Genomic DNA, 15,756 nt, shown 5'->3' on the forward strand with positions numbered 1-15,756 from the left:
TGAAAGCTGTTGATTTGGTTAACTCTGATATGATACTAACAGGATTTAGTGTTTGTTTGGCATGATTAATTTTGCCAATTTATTTTGTTACTATTTATTGGTCTCACTATACTTTTCGGTACTATTTATGGGTCCCACTATACTATTTCACCTAACTTTTACATTTAGTTATAGTACTTTAAGCAAAAAAATTCAATTTCAGTAAAATAAGCAAATCCTAAATGGACCCTTATTCATCACTCTTAAATGATTGTAGGTCAATGCTTAATAGGTTTCAATATTTCACCAAGTTAGAGTTAGCCATATTTATCACGAAGCAAATAAATGTGCAAATAATTAAAAAGGGGTTGTGCTCAACAGGAAGACTCCGTAATTTTAGAAGAACTTCCCTCTATTGATGTCTCTAATTTTGTAAGTTTTGATGCTTCTGGTGTGCACTCTTAAAGCATCAGTATTGGTGGTGCCAAAAATTTTAACTTTTGTAGGAACGGACCCAGGTCAGGCCCAAGGGACCCGAGCCTCCTGGGTCCAATTTTTATTTTTTAGTTATTATATATATCATTTTTATAATTGGGCCACTTTCTAAAATCTTAGGCCCCTATTTTCCTCAATAATTTTAGCTGGCCTCACCCAAATAGCAATTATCCAACCAAAATACTTAACAAAAACAATAAAAACATTCAAAATGGTGATTGTATTTTAGCAACAAAAAAAAAAAAAAAAAACCTATTTTACCACCAAAGAGCAAAAAAATCACGTGTTATTGAAAAAACAAAAACTAAACTTTTTGCAATTACAGTAAACTGGTATAAATATCAATTGACTATAACAAGTTGTTAAAAATAAAATAAAATATTTTATTAAGATTATATCTCTTCTTTCAATTAAAAAACTCAAACTCTCTCTTCCTTTATTATTTTAATGAGTTGTTTGTATTATTTTAAATGAAGTGATAAAAAATAAAACATTTGATATTGAGTGTATTGTAAAGTGTGGTGATGAAATAGATAAAGTACCTTTTTAAGGGGCTAAAAGCTAAAAATTTTAGCACCACCATTATGAATGCTCTAACTTCAAAAAAAAAATCCTAGCCAGCCTATAGTATTAAAAAAAAATATTATTTTGTTTTTGTCTTTGTTGGTAAATGATTACATCTTAATTTATTTAGAAACAACAATTTTGAGTATTTACAATTTTTTAATACTATATGGATGCTTATTTGGATTTTTTTTATTTTTTATTTTTTATTTTTTTTACTTTATACTCCAGCCCTCGCTAACTTAAAATCCAAGGTCCATTCTTGTTTTGCACCACAAAAAATTACTTTATCTATTTTACCACCTCATTTTACAAAAACCAAATATCAATGGTTTTATTTTGGCATTTAACACATTAAAATAATATAAACAATATAATAAAATAATATATCCACTACAATAAACACCAATCACAGCCATAACCAAAAGAAAATAATTATTATAATAATAAAATGACAAATAAAATATATTTTTCAATTATACCATATGATCGACAGTGTACAGCCAAAAATGGTTATGCATTGTAGCTCAAGAGCAAAAAATTATGTCTTTAACTCCACTAATGTAGCTCTATTTTTTTATTTTTTATTTTTATATTTGTAGTTAAATTTGACAATATGGGCCTCTTGGGTAAGTTATTTTAAACAACAGTTTTCAGTATTTAAACACTAAAAATTGTGGGCCTAAAAAAAATACATGTTTGGTAAGATTTTCAAATAACATTGCTTAATGGCATTTTTGTAAATATATTAAAAATTGTAAGCTCCACCTGATAAGACCATGACTTGTTGGACTGAGCTTCTCTCTCTCTCCTCGACACTCCTTTTTCTCTTTCTTTTTCCTCCCTTTGCTTTTCACGCCTGGAACCCTCCCTCATTACAACTCTCTTCAATTAGATCTCTCTCCCTCTCTCTTCTCTTCAATGGGCCACTCAACTAAAACTCTTATGTATCAATTTTTTTTTTTTTTAACATGTTGTTCGAAATATGGTACCAAACATATTTTTTTTCATTATAAATACTATAAATATGTATTTTTACAATACTTTTTAAACCACAATTTTCACATTATTTTAAACAAAAGTATTTGAATAATGTTACCAAATAGGCCAACAGCAATTTGACACCGACAATGTGAATACTGTTTATAGAACAACTATGCCATATATTTTGACTAGCTACCTTCGTTGTGGTTGTGCATACATATTCCCTTTTATCCAAAAGGAAAATAATAATAATAATAAGCTCGTACTCAGAGGCTCTTTCATTTTTTGGGTAAAGATTAATAATTTGCATTTATTATAATTTGAGATTTCTACTTTTTCTAATCACAAAAAAAAAAAAAAAAAAAAAGTGAGGTGAGTTTTGTAGATTGGAGGAGTTCTAAAATTAACAAAAGAGTTATCCTATTTTGTAGGAAGTTAGTGAGTAGAAGTAGGAATTTAAATTAACGTAAAAGTAAGAATTTATTAGAAGTATGAAGGCATTTCAACGTAAAAGTACGAATTTATTATTTTTGTTAATTTACTATTTTAATCATATTTTTAAGTTTTAGATAGTGGTATTTTTTATAGTAAAAAAAACAATAACTAACTTTTTTTTGCCAATTTACTATTTTTTTAACCCCATTTTTAAGTTATTGGTTAATTAATTTATGGATTTTTTGACAGAAAAAAAACAATAATTAACTTTCTAAATCCTCTTAATATATACAGATAAATGAATAAATAAAGGGGAAAATACGATTTATCTTTCTCGTTGAAATGCATTAATTTGAATTTTTACTGTAGAATGAAAAGAATTTTAACTTTTCACCTATTTGTGGTGAAAAGCCAATATGAAAATACTAACTTTTTAGCTAAAAAAAAAACAGATAACTTTTGCTGCTACTTTTGACGTGGGATGTAAAAGCTATGATGTAGAGTAGACTCATATGATGACCCTCATGTTCGATCGACAACATGAAATTTCTTGGAAATAGAACCACGTGCTTCTCATATGTTTCACTTAAGCTTTGAATTAATACGGTAAGCGCGTTCTTAGCCTTTTCTTCAATTCTCTTTTGCAAAACGCCACCGTCTTATTAAAATGATGTCACCCTCTTCTTACTGTTCACGGTGTCGTTTTGGCTTTGCTTTGTTTTGTTTTCTTCAAATTTTCTATCTATACTGTTTTCTTGACATGCAGAAATCAAATAGTATAGCTCCAGTAATTAAAGACAAAAAGATGGGCCTAAACTTAGAATCGGTTTAGCACACTATTTATGACATATATTAAATGCCCCCACCATTTTTGTAACAGTCGAGTTATCAACAACTCTTGCTAGTCACCATGAATTTACGCTTTGTTCTCATTTTGAACATGCGGGATGAATTTGCTATAGTGTACAGTAGAGCTGACTCATTCGATGACTCTACCATTATGGTCCACCACTTAACTTCGAAACTCTCGAAGAATTACAATAGCTGTTAAAAATAAAATAACAAAAAGAGAAACCTCATTTGCAAATTTCAGATTGGATTTCTACTCACTCAGATTCAACGCATTTTCAAAACTACGCAAGTCAGGTTGGAGATCAAGTTATTTCTTCTTCCCTATATTCAGATCCACTTGTTCTAGCCCCAATCTCAAGTGCGTCTCTTGATTCTATCAATCTCATCTATTGTTAAAATTTTGTGAAGTTTGATGTGTTGTTACAGTCTTTTTTGGCTCTGATTTTCAGACTACATTATTTTAGTTTTTTGGGTTTATGATGTTTGTGCTATTTACTAAGCTTATGATATGAGATCGGGATTTCAAATATCAACACCAAACCCTTAGAACTGAGATCTTTTGGCTTCATTGTTTGGGTTTATTTTATGAGATCAAAGTTTTTTTTTTTTTTTTTCCTTTTCTTTTCTTTTTTCACCTTTGCATTCTTCTTTTCTTTTTAAGTTTAGGTTCATGTGTGGAAGAAATGCGGGTAGCCGTTCTGACATAGTTCCCATTGTTTGAGTGTTATTTTACTTTTTACAAACCAAAAACTGAGTTTAAGTTTGGGTTCCAAACAAGAATTTGAGTGAGATTAAAAAAAAGGGAATTATGAATTGAGTTAAGAATTGTGAGTTGTGAGTTATGAGAATGAGAACTAAGTGATGAAAATTGAGACATGGATGTGTTGAGAACCGAACACTGTATAAACTTCCAAATCTTTGACCACACTTGCATATGCCCCATTTGAGTTCTAAATTAAAGTTTCTTTCATTGCAATGATTCCAGCCACATAATAATTAGATTTGATTGCGTTGAACCCATTCTTGGAATGTGACCAAAAAATAGCATCAATAGTCCGATAAAGTTAGGGGAAACATAAAATTGCCTCAATATCCCCACCGTCAAAGTGTAAAGACTTAAAAGACTTTTTTTTTTTACTCTAGCCTTTACTCTCTCACTTTACAAGCACTTATACTTACTTGTGGAGTGAGGTCCATCGCACCAAAAGTGTACAGTAGAGATAAAGACTTAAGAGTTGTAATGGCTATCTTAATTTTATGTTTTTAACAATGCTTGCGAATTATGTCTTATTCACAATTAAAAATAGATTCTTATAAATAAAATAAAATAAAATATTAAAAATAAAGTGAGGCTAAAATAGTATATTCTCCATTAAATTTAAAAAAGATAGTTTAAACTTTAAAGTTTTAATAGTTTGCAATGCAAAGTGGAAAGAATTTATAGTTTAGACTTTTAGAGTGAATTAATTGAATTTAAGTAATTTTTTTGAGTGAATTTAAGTAATTAATACATAAAACTAACAGTATTTATTTTTTTGTTTTTTTGAGCTGACATTATTTATCACTAGTAAGGTTTGTACGTGCAAGACATGTGCTGCCTCTTGAGTGAGAAAATTTAAGATATAATTTTTTTAAAATAAGTATGAAATCATGTATTGAGATTTAGAATAGTTATTTAATATATGACTATTTATTTACTATACTAATTTTTTAGAACTTATTTATTAAAGACAGTATCTACTCATGAAAAAATTCTACTAAGAATGATAACAAATGTTGTTATCTTCCAACAATAAACAATTAAGTTTTGATAAGTCACTGTCACAATATTTAAATTTTCACAATAAATGATGACATATGCTACTGTGGGGCCCAACAATATGTGGGCTAGGCCCATATGTTCATGGGAAGCTTTAAGGCCCGATCCGAAGAGGATGTTAATCCAAGCTCATTAGTGTAAAGCACACATGGGCCCAAAGAGGCAGCTGAGGACGGCGCATCCCTCGGTTTGGTCCAAAGCTCCATCAGGAAAAGGGGCAAAAGCGGCATAGGGACAATCTTAAAAGGAAATCTGAAATATCTAGGAAAGGCTGACCTTACTGTCTTTCCCAGACTGACCTTTGTACCTAACAGAGCCGTGTTCTTTGGCTTTATCAGCCACTCCCAACGACTTAGGTCTGGGACAGATGGGACAAGTATCAGTCTTGGAAAGGTCGACCCTACACGTGGACGAGGGAAATTGAACGCATGCTAGTATAAAAGAAAAAATATGTAACCTAAAGAGAGGCCTCCAGTCCCAGAGGGAGAGGGAGGGGTTCCAAAGGTGAATACACCTGAACCATATATGAACAACTTAACAAAACCACTGCCGGGTGAACATGACTTAGCCTTTAGATCCCACTCTCTACAAATGATATTGTATGGGCCCATTCACGTCCCGACCCAACTACAATTTCGGTTCGTTCTGGACCGTGACCCTACAATTGGCGCCGTCTGTGGGAAGGCTTGCGCGTTAGCTCGAGCAGTGGCGAAGTTGAGCTTCTGTCGAACAAGGGACTACGAGAGTGCCTGTATCACCGGCGACACATTGTTGCTATTCCAATATAAGCTCCCACTAGGGGCTACGTTCCACGGTGTCAACGACATGGGCAAGCCTAGGGGCTTCAAACATCAGGCCAGCTTCCCCCACCTTATTCGAGGAGCTAAACCTTCGGAAGATAAGCAAATAAAGAAGAATACAAGTTTTGGACAGAACCAAGGCCTTGTATGGTCCTCGGACCCAAGCCTCTGGGGAAACCAACTACTTAAAAAGAGAATACAAGTTTTGGACAGAACCAAGGCCTTGTATGGTCCTCGGACCCAAGCCTCTGGGGAAACCAACTACTTAAAAAGAGAATACAAGTTTTGGACAGAACCAAGGCCTTGTATGGTCCTCGGACCCAAGCCTCTGGGGAAACCAACTACTTAAAAAGAGAATACAAGTTTTGGACAGAACCAAGGCCTTGTATGGTCCTCGGACCCAAGCCTCTGGGGAAACCAACTACTTATAAGGAAAAACTGTGTTACATGGATTTCCTAGTTTGCCCTCGGATCCTCAAAGCTAAACGGACCAGTATAGAATGGAGTAACGTGTTTCCAAAAGCATAACCGGAGTCATGCAATGCTCGGTCGCTCCCTCGGGTGAATTATTTAGAATTTGTCATCCTCGGACAATATTCCCGCGCTTATTACAGAGCGTTCAACCGTCATCTCGGTTAGTTTCCTAAGTTTAACTTACTATGAGTCATTATTATGCCTGATAGTGTCGGTAGATTAGAATTAGTTGGATTGTGTTTCAAGAGTTCTTGCTTTAAATACCGCCGAGGAGGAACACACACATAGAACACACCCACTCACAAAGTAGTGTTATCAAAGGAACAGCATTCAAAACAAATAAAGAAGTCTCCATTTTTTACTAAAGCAAAGAAACAGTACAGCGTACAATGAAAAGCTAGAATCAGTTTGTGTCAAAACTCACTGCATAACCAAAAAGAAAGGAAGATACAAGAGAATAAAGTAAAGCCGAGGAAGTAGATCAGAGGAGAGGTTGGCTACAACTCCAAGATCTTGTTCTTCCTCAATGCTTTCACTTGCCCACAACTCAAACAGCAAAAGAGACCCAACTTGAGCCTGACACCGCTGAAGGAAAGGTGCAGGGAGTTGGAAGTTGAGGGGCTTTCTCTAAATATTCGCCCGCCACAAGACAGAGGCGATGATGGCGGAGAATTTTTCTTCTGACACACCAAAGTTCTGGTATGAACAGAACCTGCTTCGGATTTTGACTAAAAGAAGAAGAGACATCCTTTCCCCTCTATTGAAATGGAGTATTCTCTTGAGCCTATGCTTCCTGTGCCCATACCTCACCATTTTTAGTCTCATAAGTGCACGGCGCTTTCGTGGCAGAGAGATCTCCTTCTTCCCAACCTTCGACTCAGACATGTTGTGCTAAGGGAAGACAACACTGAATATAGGAGCTGTGATTTGGGAGAAAACTAAAGAATTGGTGCGAAGATGAAGTAACTTTTTCTCCTATTTATTTAAAGAGATAAAGAGGTGGCATTTAGTTCACGCAGCGTCCCAAGGAACACTACAGACAAGATGGCGTAGGCTCAGTCTCCAACGTCACCTGCAACCAGGGAATTAAAGGAGTCTCTGGAAGGAGCACCTCGAACATTGGGACATCAAAAAGTACTACGTAACCAAAACTACATAAATACCCTTTAAGTTGTGGGCCAAGTGAGTTCGTGGCCCAGGCCTGTTTTGCACGGAGGCCCAGGGGCAATGGCCCACACCGAGGAATAACTGTTGCCGAGGACAACTTCCTGCTCGGCACCTCGCTAAATACCTGAGGAAAGGGAGCTTAAAAAGAGAATACAAGTTTTGGACAGAACCAAGGCCTTGTATGGTCCTCGGACCCAAGCCTCTGGGGAAACCAACTACTTAAAAAGAGAATACAAGTTTTGGACAGAACCAAGGCCTTGTATGGTCCTCGGACCCAAGCCTATGGGGAAACCAAGTACTGAGAAAACCTAAGTTTCGGGCAGAACCTAGGATTTGCATGGTCCTCGGACTCAAGCCCATGGGTAAACCAAGTAATGAGAAAAATGTCTAAGTTTAAGACAGAACCCAGGTATTACGAAGTCCTCGGACCCAGGCCTTTTGGGAAACCGATTATTCGAACGGGGAAGGTTCTCGGCTCAAATACTGTAAAAGGTTAAAGCCAGTGTGATTAAAGGATGGCGAAACGGCCCAACTCTCATTAACCAAAGGAAACTGTCCATTTGGCGAGTGAAATGTCCTCGGATAGTTATTTCCTACACTGTATCAAGCACTTAGTCCTCATCTTGGCTAATTTTAAGGTGAGTTTCGTCCCTCACTGGTCGGCTTTGCTATGTTAAATAATTTTATTAAAGTCATGGTGACGCTTTTTTTTTATTAGCAAACATTTCAGCCTTAGTTATTATTGATTCAAATACTATATTACGGTGCCGAGTAGCGCTGGTAAACTTGTAAAAGCATAAAAACATAACATACGAAATAAATGAATAGCAACTTTTATTAATATGGAAAATTGTTACAACGTACAAAGAAGGGCTTGAACAAGCCTATACAAAAAATGAACTGCCAAAACAACACTAGCATCTGCAATACAGATAAGTAAATAGTCAGCTGCCTTTTAAACTCGCCTTCAAAGTTTTTCCAATCTCTGCCTCAGTACTGCTCGTATCAGGAGAAGAACCCTTTTAGAAAAAGATAAAGGAGAAGGAAGAAGAATTGGAACACATGGAAGCACTTCAGCAAGCTCTTGTCACCGAAGAGTGCAAAGGAAGAAGAAGATGGAGGACATGAGTAGAAGATGGAGGAGATGAATGAGGAAGATGGAGGACATGAGCAAGAGAAGGAGGAGAAGAAGAGGGAAGCAATGAAAAGAAAGTAAAATGAGCAAAAGAGGGAGAAGGAAAAGCACTAGGATGGATCTGGTGGGGGAAAGAAGAAGAAAGAAAAGTAAAGGGTGGCGCCAGTGAACGAAGAGAGGAAGAAGCAGGGGCATTTAGTCCCTGCCCCAGTCCTGACTCCTAGCACACCGGTGCCACATTAGATATGCTCATGAGAGAGCGGGTGGTGATGATGCTGTATGTTCTCGGCTCAATCACGTTGAAGGTGCGACATGACGAGTTCCTGCTTCGGATTTTGGCTGAAAGGTAGGCGGGATAAATCTTGAGTCTCTGCCATCCTTGCCCCGACCGAGCCATCTCGAGCTTGGTCAGAACGAGGTGTTTTTGGGAGGGAGAAGGTTTTTTCATCACCTATGACTGTGGTGAACGTATTACGAGTCGAGGTAGAATCAGAGGGTAAGTATAAATTCTGGGAGGAATCTGAGGACTTCAGTTTTCTGGGGGATTAAGGGATTCACTTGTGAAAGAAACAACTCATGTCCACCCTCTTTATATAAGGGATGAAAAGGATAGCATTAAATGTGTTCAGAGCTTCAAGGAAATCTGCCAGCGAGAATACGCCTGTTCCGCTCCCCCACGTCATCAGCAGCCATTGAATTTGAGAGGTCTCGTGAAAGGAAAACATTAAAGACCTACTTCGGGTAACCAAACGGACAGAACGTATCAAGGCTAAATCAAGGATGATATCTCGTAGGTCGGAGCGTTTCCTGGGTATTTGGAGAATTGCCAACGCCAGGGAAGGGTCGAATTAAATGAGCAGTAATGAAGACTCGGAGTTACCAAAACCCCCCTTTCCAACCAAGAGGTCGGACAGCAGGGTTTTGAGGGGCTATTGTGGGGCCCAACAATATGTGGGCTAGGCCCATTTGTTCATGGGAAGCTTTAAGGCCCGATCCGAAGAGGATGTTAGTCCAAGCTCATTAGTGTAAAGCACACATGGGCCCAAAGAGGCAGCCGAGGACGGCGCATCCCTCGGTTTGGTCCAAAGCTCCATCAGGAAAAGGGGCAAAAGCGGCATAGGGACAATCTTAAAAGGAAATCTGAAATATCTAGGAAAGGCTGACCTTACTGTCTTTCCCAGACTGACCTTTGTACCTAACAGAGCCGTGTTCTTTGGCTTTATCAGCCACTCCCAACGACTTAGGTCTGGGACAGATGGGACAAGTATCAGTCTTGGAAAGGTCGACCCTACACGTGGACGAGGGAAATTGAACGCATGCTAGTATAAAAGAAAAAATATGTAACCTAAAGAGAGGCCTCCAGTCCCAGAGGGAGAGGGAGGGGTTCCAAAGGTGAATACACCTGAACCATATATGAACAACTTAACAAAACCACTGCCGGGTGAACATGACTTAGCCTTTAGATCCCACTCTCTACAAATGATATTTTATGGGCCCATTCACGTCCCGACCCAACTACAATTTCGGTTCGTTCTGGACCGTGACCCTACAGCTACAATTAAAATTTTTCATCAAATTAAATACCTACAACCATTTGCAATGAATATTTTGTTATTCATACTTCATTCTTTATCATCTTATTTTATGAGCCTAACTACGATGTTTAGTTTACTTAATTTTTAATGAACATCTTTTTAAGAAAGAAAGCAAATAAAAAAAGAATAAGATAACAAAAGACATATTTCATTGAAGTTTCTATTAGATAAAATTGTAAATGAAGAAAATTTTATCTTCTAATAAATTAGTGTTCTATAGGCAACAAATAGAATACCATACATCACAATTTTTTACTTTCTAAGTATAACTAACACATAAAACTCAAAATACAAGAAAATTTTTTTTGGGATATTAAAATTTAGTGAGTTATTTTAGATATTGCACAATGAAATATTCTAGGAACCATAAGATTTTGTTAGAGTTTAACTAAGAGAGTAACAGCGGAGACTATATGTTTGTCTACAAAATATAAAAGAGGAAATTATTCAACTTTAAAGTTGAGGAGGGGGGGGGGGGGGAATAAAACTACCCCAAACATAGAGGGGAAAAATACTTTTTTCCATTTTATTTTTGTTGATAAAACTATATATATATATATATATATATATATATTTACTTTGAACAATGTGTTAAAAAAAGTCAATCCAAGAAAATTGTCCGAAAAAGTGTAAAACTATGAATTTTGGCTCAAAAAATTAGCTAAAAAAAAAAAAAATGTCAGGAATACAATAAATGTCACGATATTTCCTCAATGTCTTTTATTTTAGCTATGGTGGGCCTTGTTATGATATTTTATTATTTTATTTTTGAGTAATTCTACGTCTACAACATTTTCACAACAAATTCTAGGTGGTAAATTATTATTGATTTTTAATTGGAACAACCATTTAAACTATGCATTTAAAAAAAACAACAAACAAGAAACCAAAAGAAGAAAATTGTGTGTAAAACAATGAATTTTGGCTCACTAAATTTGACTAAACCAAAAAAGAAGTCTAAGAACATAAGAAAATGTTACAATATTTTCACAATACCTTTATTTTTAGCTGTGGTAAGTTTCAGTCAAATATTTTATTATTTATTTTATAAAAATATTATCTCCATGATATTTTCATAACAAATTTTAGTTAGCAAGTTGTTACTGATTTTAAATAGACCCACGACTGATATCACTTTTTTATCCATGAATGGTAACTTACCACATATGATTTGTTGTGAAATTAATGTAAAAATGTTGTAGACTTAGCATTTTTTTATTGGATCTATAAGAAACTAAGACCTCAACAATTGTGAAAATATTGTGATAATAGCAAGTGTTACAAAATTTTCCCAAAAACATTTATTTTCAATTGTAGTTAGTCACATTCTCATATTTTATTATTTTATTTCAATCTATAAGAAATTGACATTTGAATAATTATAAAAATATTATGAAATTTGTTGTATCAATATAATAATATATATGACAACTCATATAAATATTAAAAAATTGCAAATTGAAATGGCATGACTGAAAAAAAGAAGAAGACTAAATGGTGAGTTTTGCTCCCCAATTGACTAGACAAAGTTTACTGTAAAAAGAGACATTGCTGTAGAAAGAGATATTGCCTTAGTCGCATTCTCATATTTTATTATTTTATTTCAACTTATAAGAAATTGACACTTGAATAATTATAAAAATATTGTAAAATTTGTTATGTTAATATAACAATATATATGACAACTCATATAAATATTAAAAATACAAAAACCAAAATAGCGTGACTGAAAAAAGAAAAGGAAAAAAAAAAGAAGACAAAACGGTGAGTTTTGCTCACCAATGGACTAAATCAAGCTTACTCTAGAAAGAGACATTTTCTCTTTTTATATAGTTTTTTTTTTTTTTTTTTTTTTTGATGAGCCTCTTTGTATATATATATATATATATATATTTTTTTTTTTTTTTTGGCTAACCCCTCTTTGTATATAGTTAGTAGAAGTAGATTAGTAGATATTAGTCATGCAAAGACGCCGTCGTATTACTAATTCCTGGAACTATGCAAATGCACTTTTAATGTAAGAGAGAGAAGTTAAAGGGTTTAAAATTATTCATTTGTTTTAATGTTGAAATAAAAAAATAATTTTTTTAATTTTAAATCTCAATTCTTAAAAAATAATTGCATGATTTTTCTTACTTCACTTAAATAATTAATTTTTTAATAAATATAGGTCAAAAAGCAAATGTAAAAAGAACTTTATAGCGGCAAAAAAATGGCAATATTGACAGGACTTCTCTGGTTAATGGGAACTTTACAGCCTATCTTCTTCATTGTAGTGCTTGAATTTTTTAGTATTTTTTTTTTTTGGGTCAATAAGGAAATATCATAAAAACTAGGAACAAACAAGTCTGTTACAACACAAGCTAGCTTTATCATTAGCTAGGATTCTTTCCACCACAGACGGTGTATTCAAAAAAACAACAAAAGAGTTTACATTGTTTGCGCCCATTTTGGCCATTGCATCCGCACATTGGTTGGCCTCCCTATATATGTGCTTTATCTGCATGTTGGGGAACTCCTTCACTAAGTTCCTGCAATCATTAAGCAAAGGTTCCAAAGTCAAGTTGTTGGTATTATTGTTTAAGAGTAATACAACACTTAATGCATCCAGCTCTACAATGATGTTGTGCAGCCCCATTTCCTTAGCAAGTAAAAGACCATCCCTCACAGCCCATAGTTCAGCCACACAGCTGTTGGTGCTACCAAGAGACCTAGCATAACCTTTCAACCATTTCCCCTCATGGTCTCTAATCACTCCGCCCCCACCAGCACGTCCTAGGCTGCTAATAGCTAAACCATCTGAATTTAGTTTCACCCAACCCACTGGAGGTTTCTCCCATCCCACGGCCACAACAGATTTGACTTTAGGCAATTTAGCATTCAGCCCTATAGAGAAGTACTCTACACTATCCTTAACACTCTTATTGAAACAAGACCGGTTCACCTTGCCGGATTTGAAAAGAAAAGTGTTTCTATGCAACCATAGCTGCCACACTCCCATGGGGAACACAATCTTCCAAGGAATGCCCATTCTACTATGTTTGATTTCTGCCTTACAGTTGACTTCAAGCCATCTACTAACCGGTAAACTAAAAGTATCCCTTAGACAAACCGGGAATTGAATTTGCTGCCAAAAGTCACGGGCAAACCAACAGCCCCTCAAGAGATGATCCATAGTTTCCATGCTTTGAAGACAGATTTTGCAAATGGGGTCAAGACTTAAACCCCTTGAACCCAAAACTTCCCCGGTGGGCACGCTATTTTGAAGACACAGCCATAGAAAAAACTGAACCTTAGGATAAGTTTCAGCTTTCCACACCCAATCCACCGTGATAGTATCAAGGTTCAAAGGGTTTAAATCCCTTGCCAACAAGTATGTAGATTTCAAAGAGGAAAAACCATTTTTGGAAAAGGCCCAATGAAGTGAATCCTCAACCTCCGGGCTGCAAGACAGCAGAGTAGCTTTGATGACACTGAGAATGTGTTCCGGCAGATCAAAAGAAAGACATTGAGCTTGCCATTCATGGTTTTGATTAAAACATTGCCTCACCGTAATGAGATTATCATGCCGATTTAAAGGCCCTTCAATTATGTTTTTCAAAGGACCAATAGGAAGCCAAAAATCATCCCACACCTTTACTTTCTCCCCATTCCTCACTGACCATTTTAGCCCCTTGACGTAGACTGGTCCACCCTTCTTGCAAGCTGCCCAAATAGAGGAGCAAGGAAGCTTATTACCTTCATCACATAATTTGCTGGGCGAGAGGTATTTAGCCACCAGCATCTTCGCCCAAGGCGCTTCTTGCTCACAAACTAATCTCCAGCAAAGCTTTGCTAACAAAGCACGGTTCCTATCCCTCATATTATGCAGCCCCAGCCCTCCAAGTTCTTTGGGAAGTGTCACAGTCTCCCACCTAACCAGATGCAGCCTCCTTTTTTCCTCAGTTGAACCCCAAATAAAGTCTCTTTGAAGCTTATCAATTTGGTTGCAAACTTTAACAGGCAGCATATGGCATTGCATATAATATTTTGCCACAAGAGCCGCGGAGGATTTAATAAGAACCAGCTTACCAGCCCTTGATAATAGTTTAGACCTCCAACCATCCAGCTTACTTTGGATCTTGTTAACCACAAAATTAAAGGCGTTCCCCACTCTTCCTTGGTTAATAATGGGAAAACCAAGGTATTTACCTAGGTTGGTGGTTGCGGCAATACCCAATCTCCTACAAATGCCTCTTGCCCTTCCTCTAGTCACATTAGGAGAAAAAAGAACCTTAGATTTGGTATAGTTAACTTTCTGCCCAGCCAGGTTGCAGAAATTGTCAAGGACTTCAATGATAGCTTCGCAGTTTTTGTAGTCTGCTTTGGCAAACAGCAACAAGTCATCAGCGAAGAATACGTGAGAAAAGCTCGGACCACTTCTAGAAGCCCTTACTTTATCCCCCACCTTCTATCCTCGCACATACCAGTGATTTGGGCTCCAAGAATCTCCATACACAACAGAAAAAGATAGGGAGAGATGGGATCTCCCTGTCTTATTCCTCTTGAAGGTTGGAAAGACTCAAGTTTGCTACCATTGAACAATAGCGTTGTGGTAGTGGAGGAGACACAACTCAATATCAGCCTTATCATATTCTCTGGAAAACCAAAATGTTCAAGCACCATTTTAATGAACGACCACTCTAGGCGATTATAGGCCTTTTCAAGATCAATCTTCACAACCATGAACCCTGTCCTCCCCTTCCTCTTCCTAAGAGAGTAAATTAATTCTTGGGCAATTATGACGTTATCTGAACCCCTTCTGCCTTCAATAAAAGCTGTCTGCATTGGAGAAATCAAGGATGGTAGCAAGTGACGAATCCTCAAAACAATAATTTTTGTAATAACCTTGTATATTGTGTTGCAAAGGCTTATGGGCCTATATTGATTAACAGTTTCTGGACCAGATTGTTTAGGAATCAAAACAATTAAGGTCTGGTTAAGATACTCCGGAACTTTTTGCTTCCTAAACACTTCTTTGATTTCCTTTTTAACCGATTCCCCCACCACTAACCAGAACCTCTGGAAAAAACCCGCATGAAGCCCATCAACACCAAGAGCTTTGTAGGGCTTCATTGTTTTGAGAGCATTCCAAATTTCCCCATCCGAGGGAATATTCTCCATACTAACAGCATCTTCATGGCTGAGCTTGGCACACCAATCCGATCTCCATTGGGGGGCAATAGGACAAAACACTTGTTCGGATGTATACAGCTTCTTAAAACTTGTATTAAAAATTTCCTTCACTTCCTCAATATTGTGACACCATTCACCCTCATTATTTTGTATACTGGTAATTTTATTCTTGCTTCTTCTGCGGAGCGTGGAAATATGAAAGTACGAAGTATTCCTCTCCCCCAAAATAATCCAATTAGTTCTGGATTTCAAAGCCCACAACTCCTCTTCTAGCTGGCTGAT

The sequence above is a fragment of the Quercus robur genome, chromosome 10 (genome assembly GCF_932294415.1).
Source record: "Quercus robur chromosome 10, dhQueRobu3.1, whole genome shotgun sequence".
In the NCBI taxonomy this organism is placed as follows: Eukaryota; Viridiplantae; Streptophyta; class Magnoliopsida; order Fagales; family Fagaceae; genus Quercus; species Quercus robur.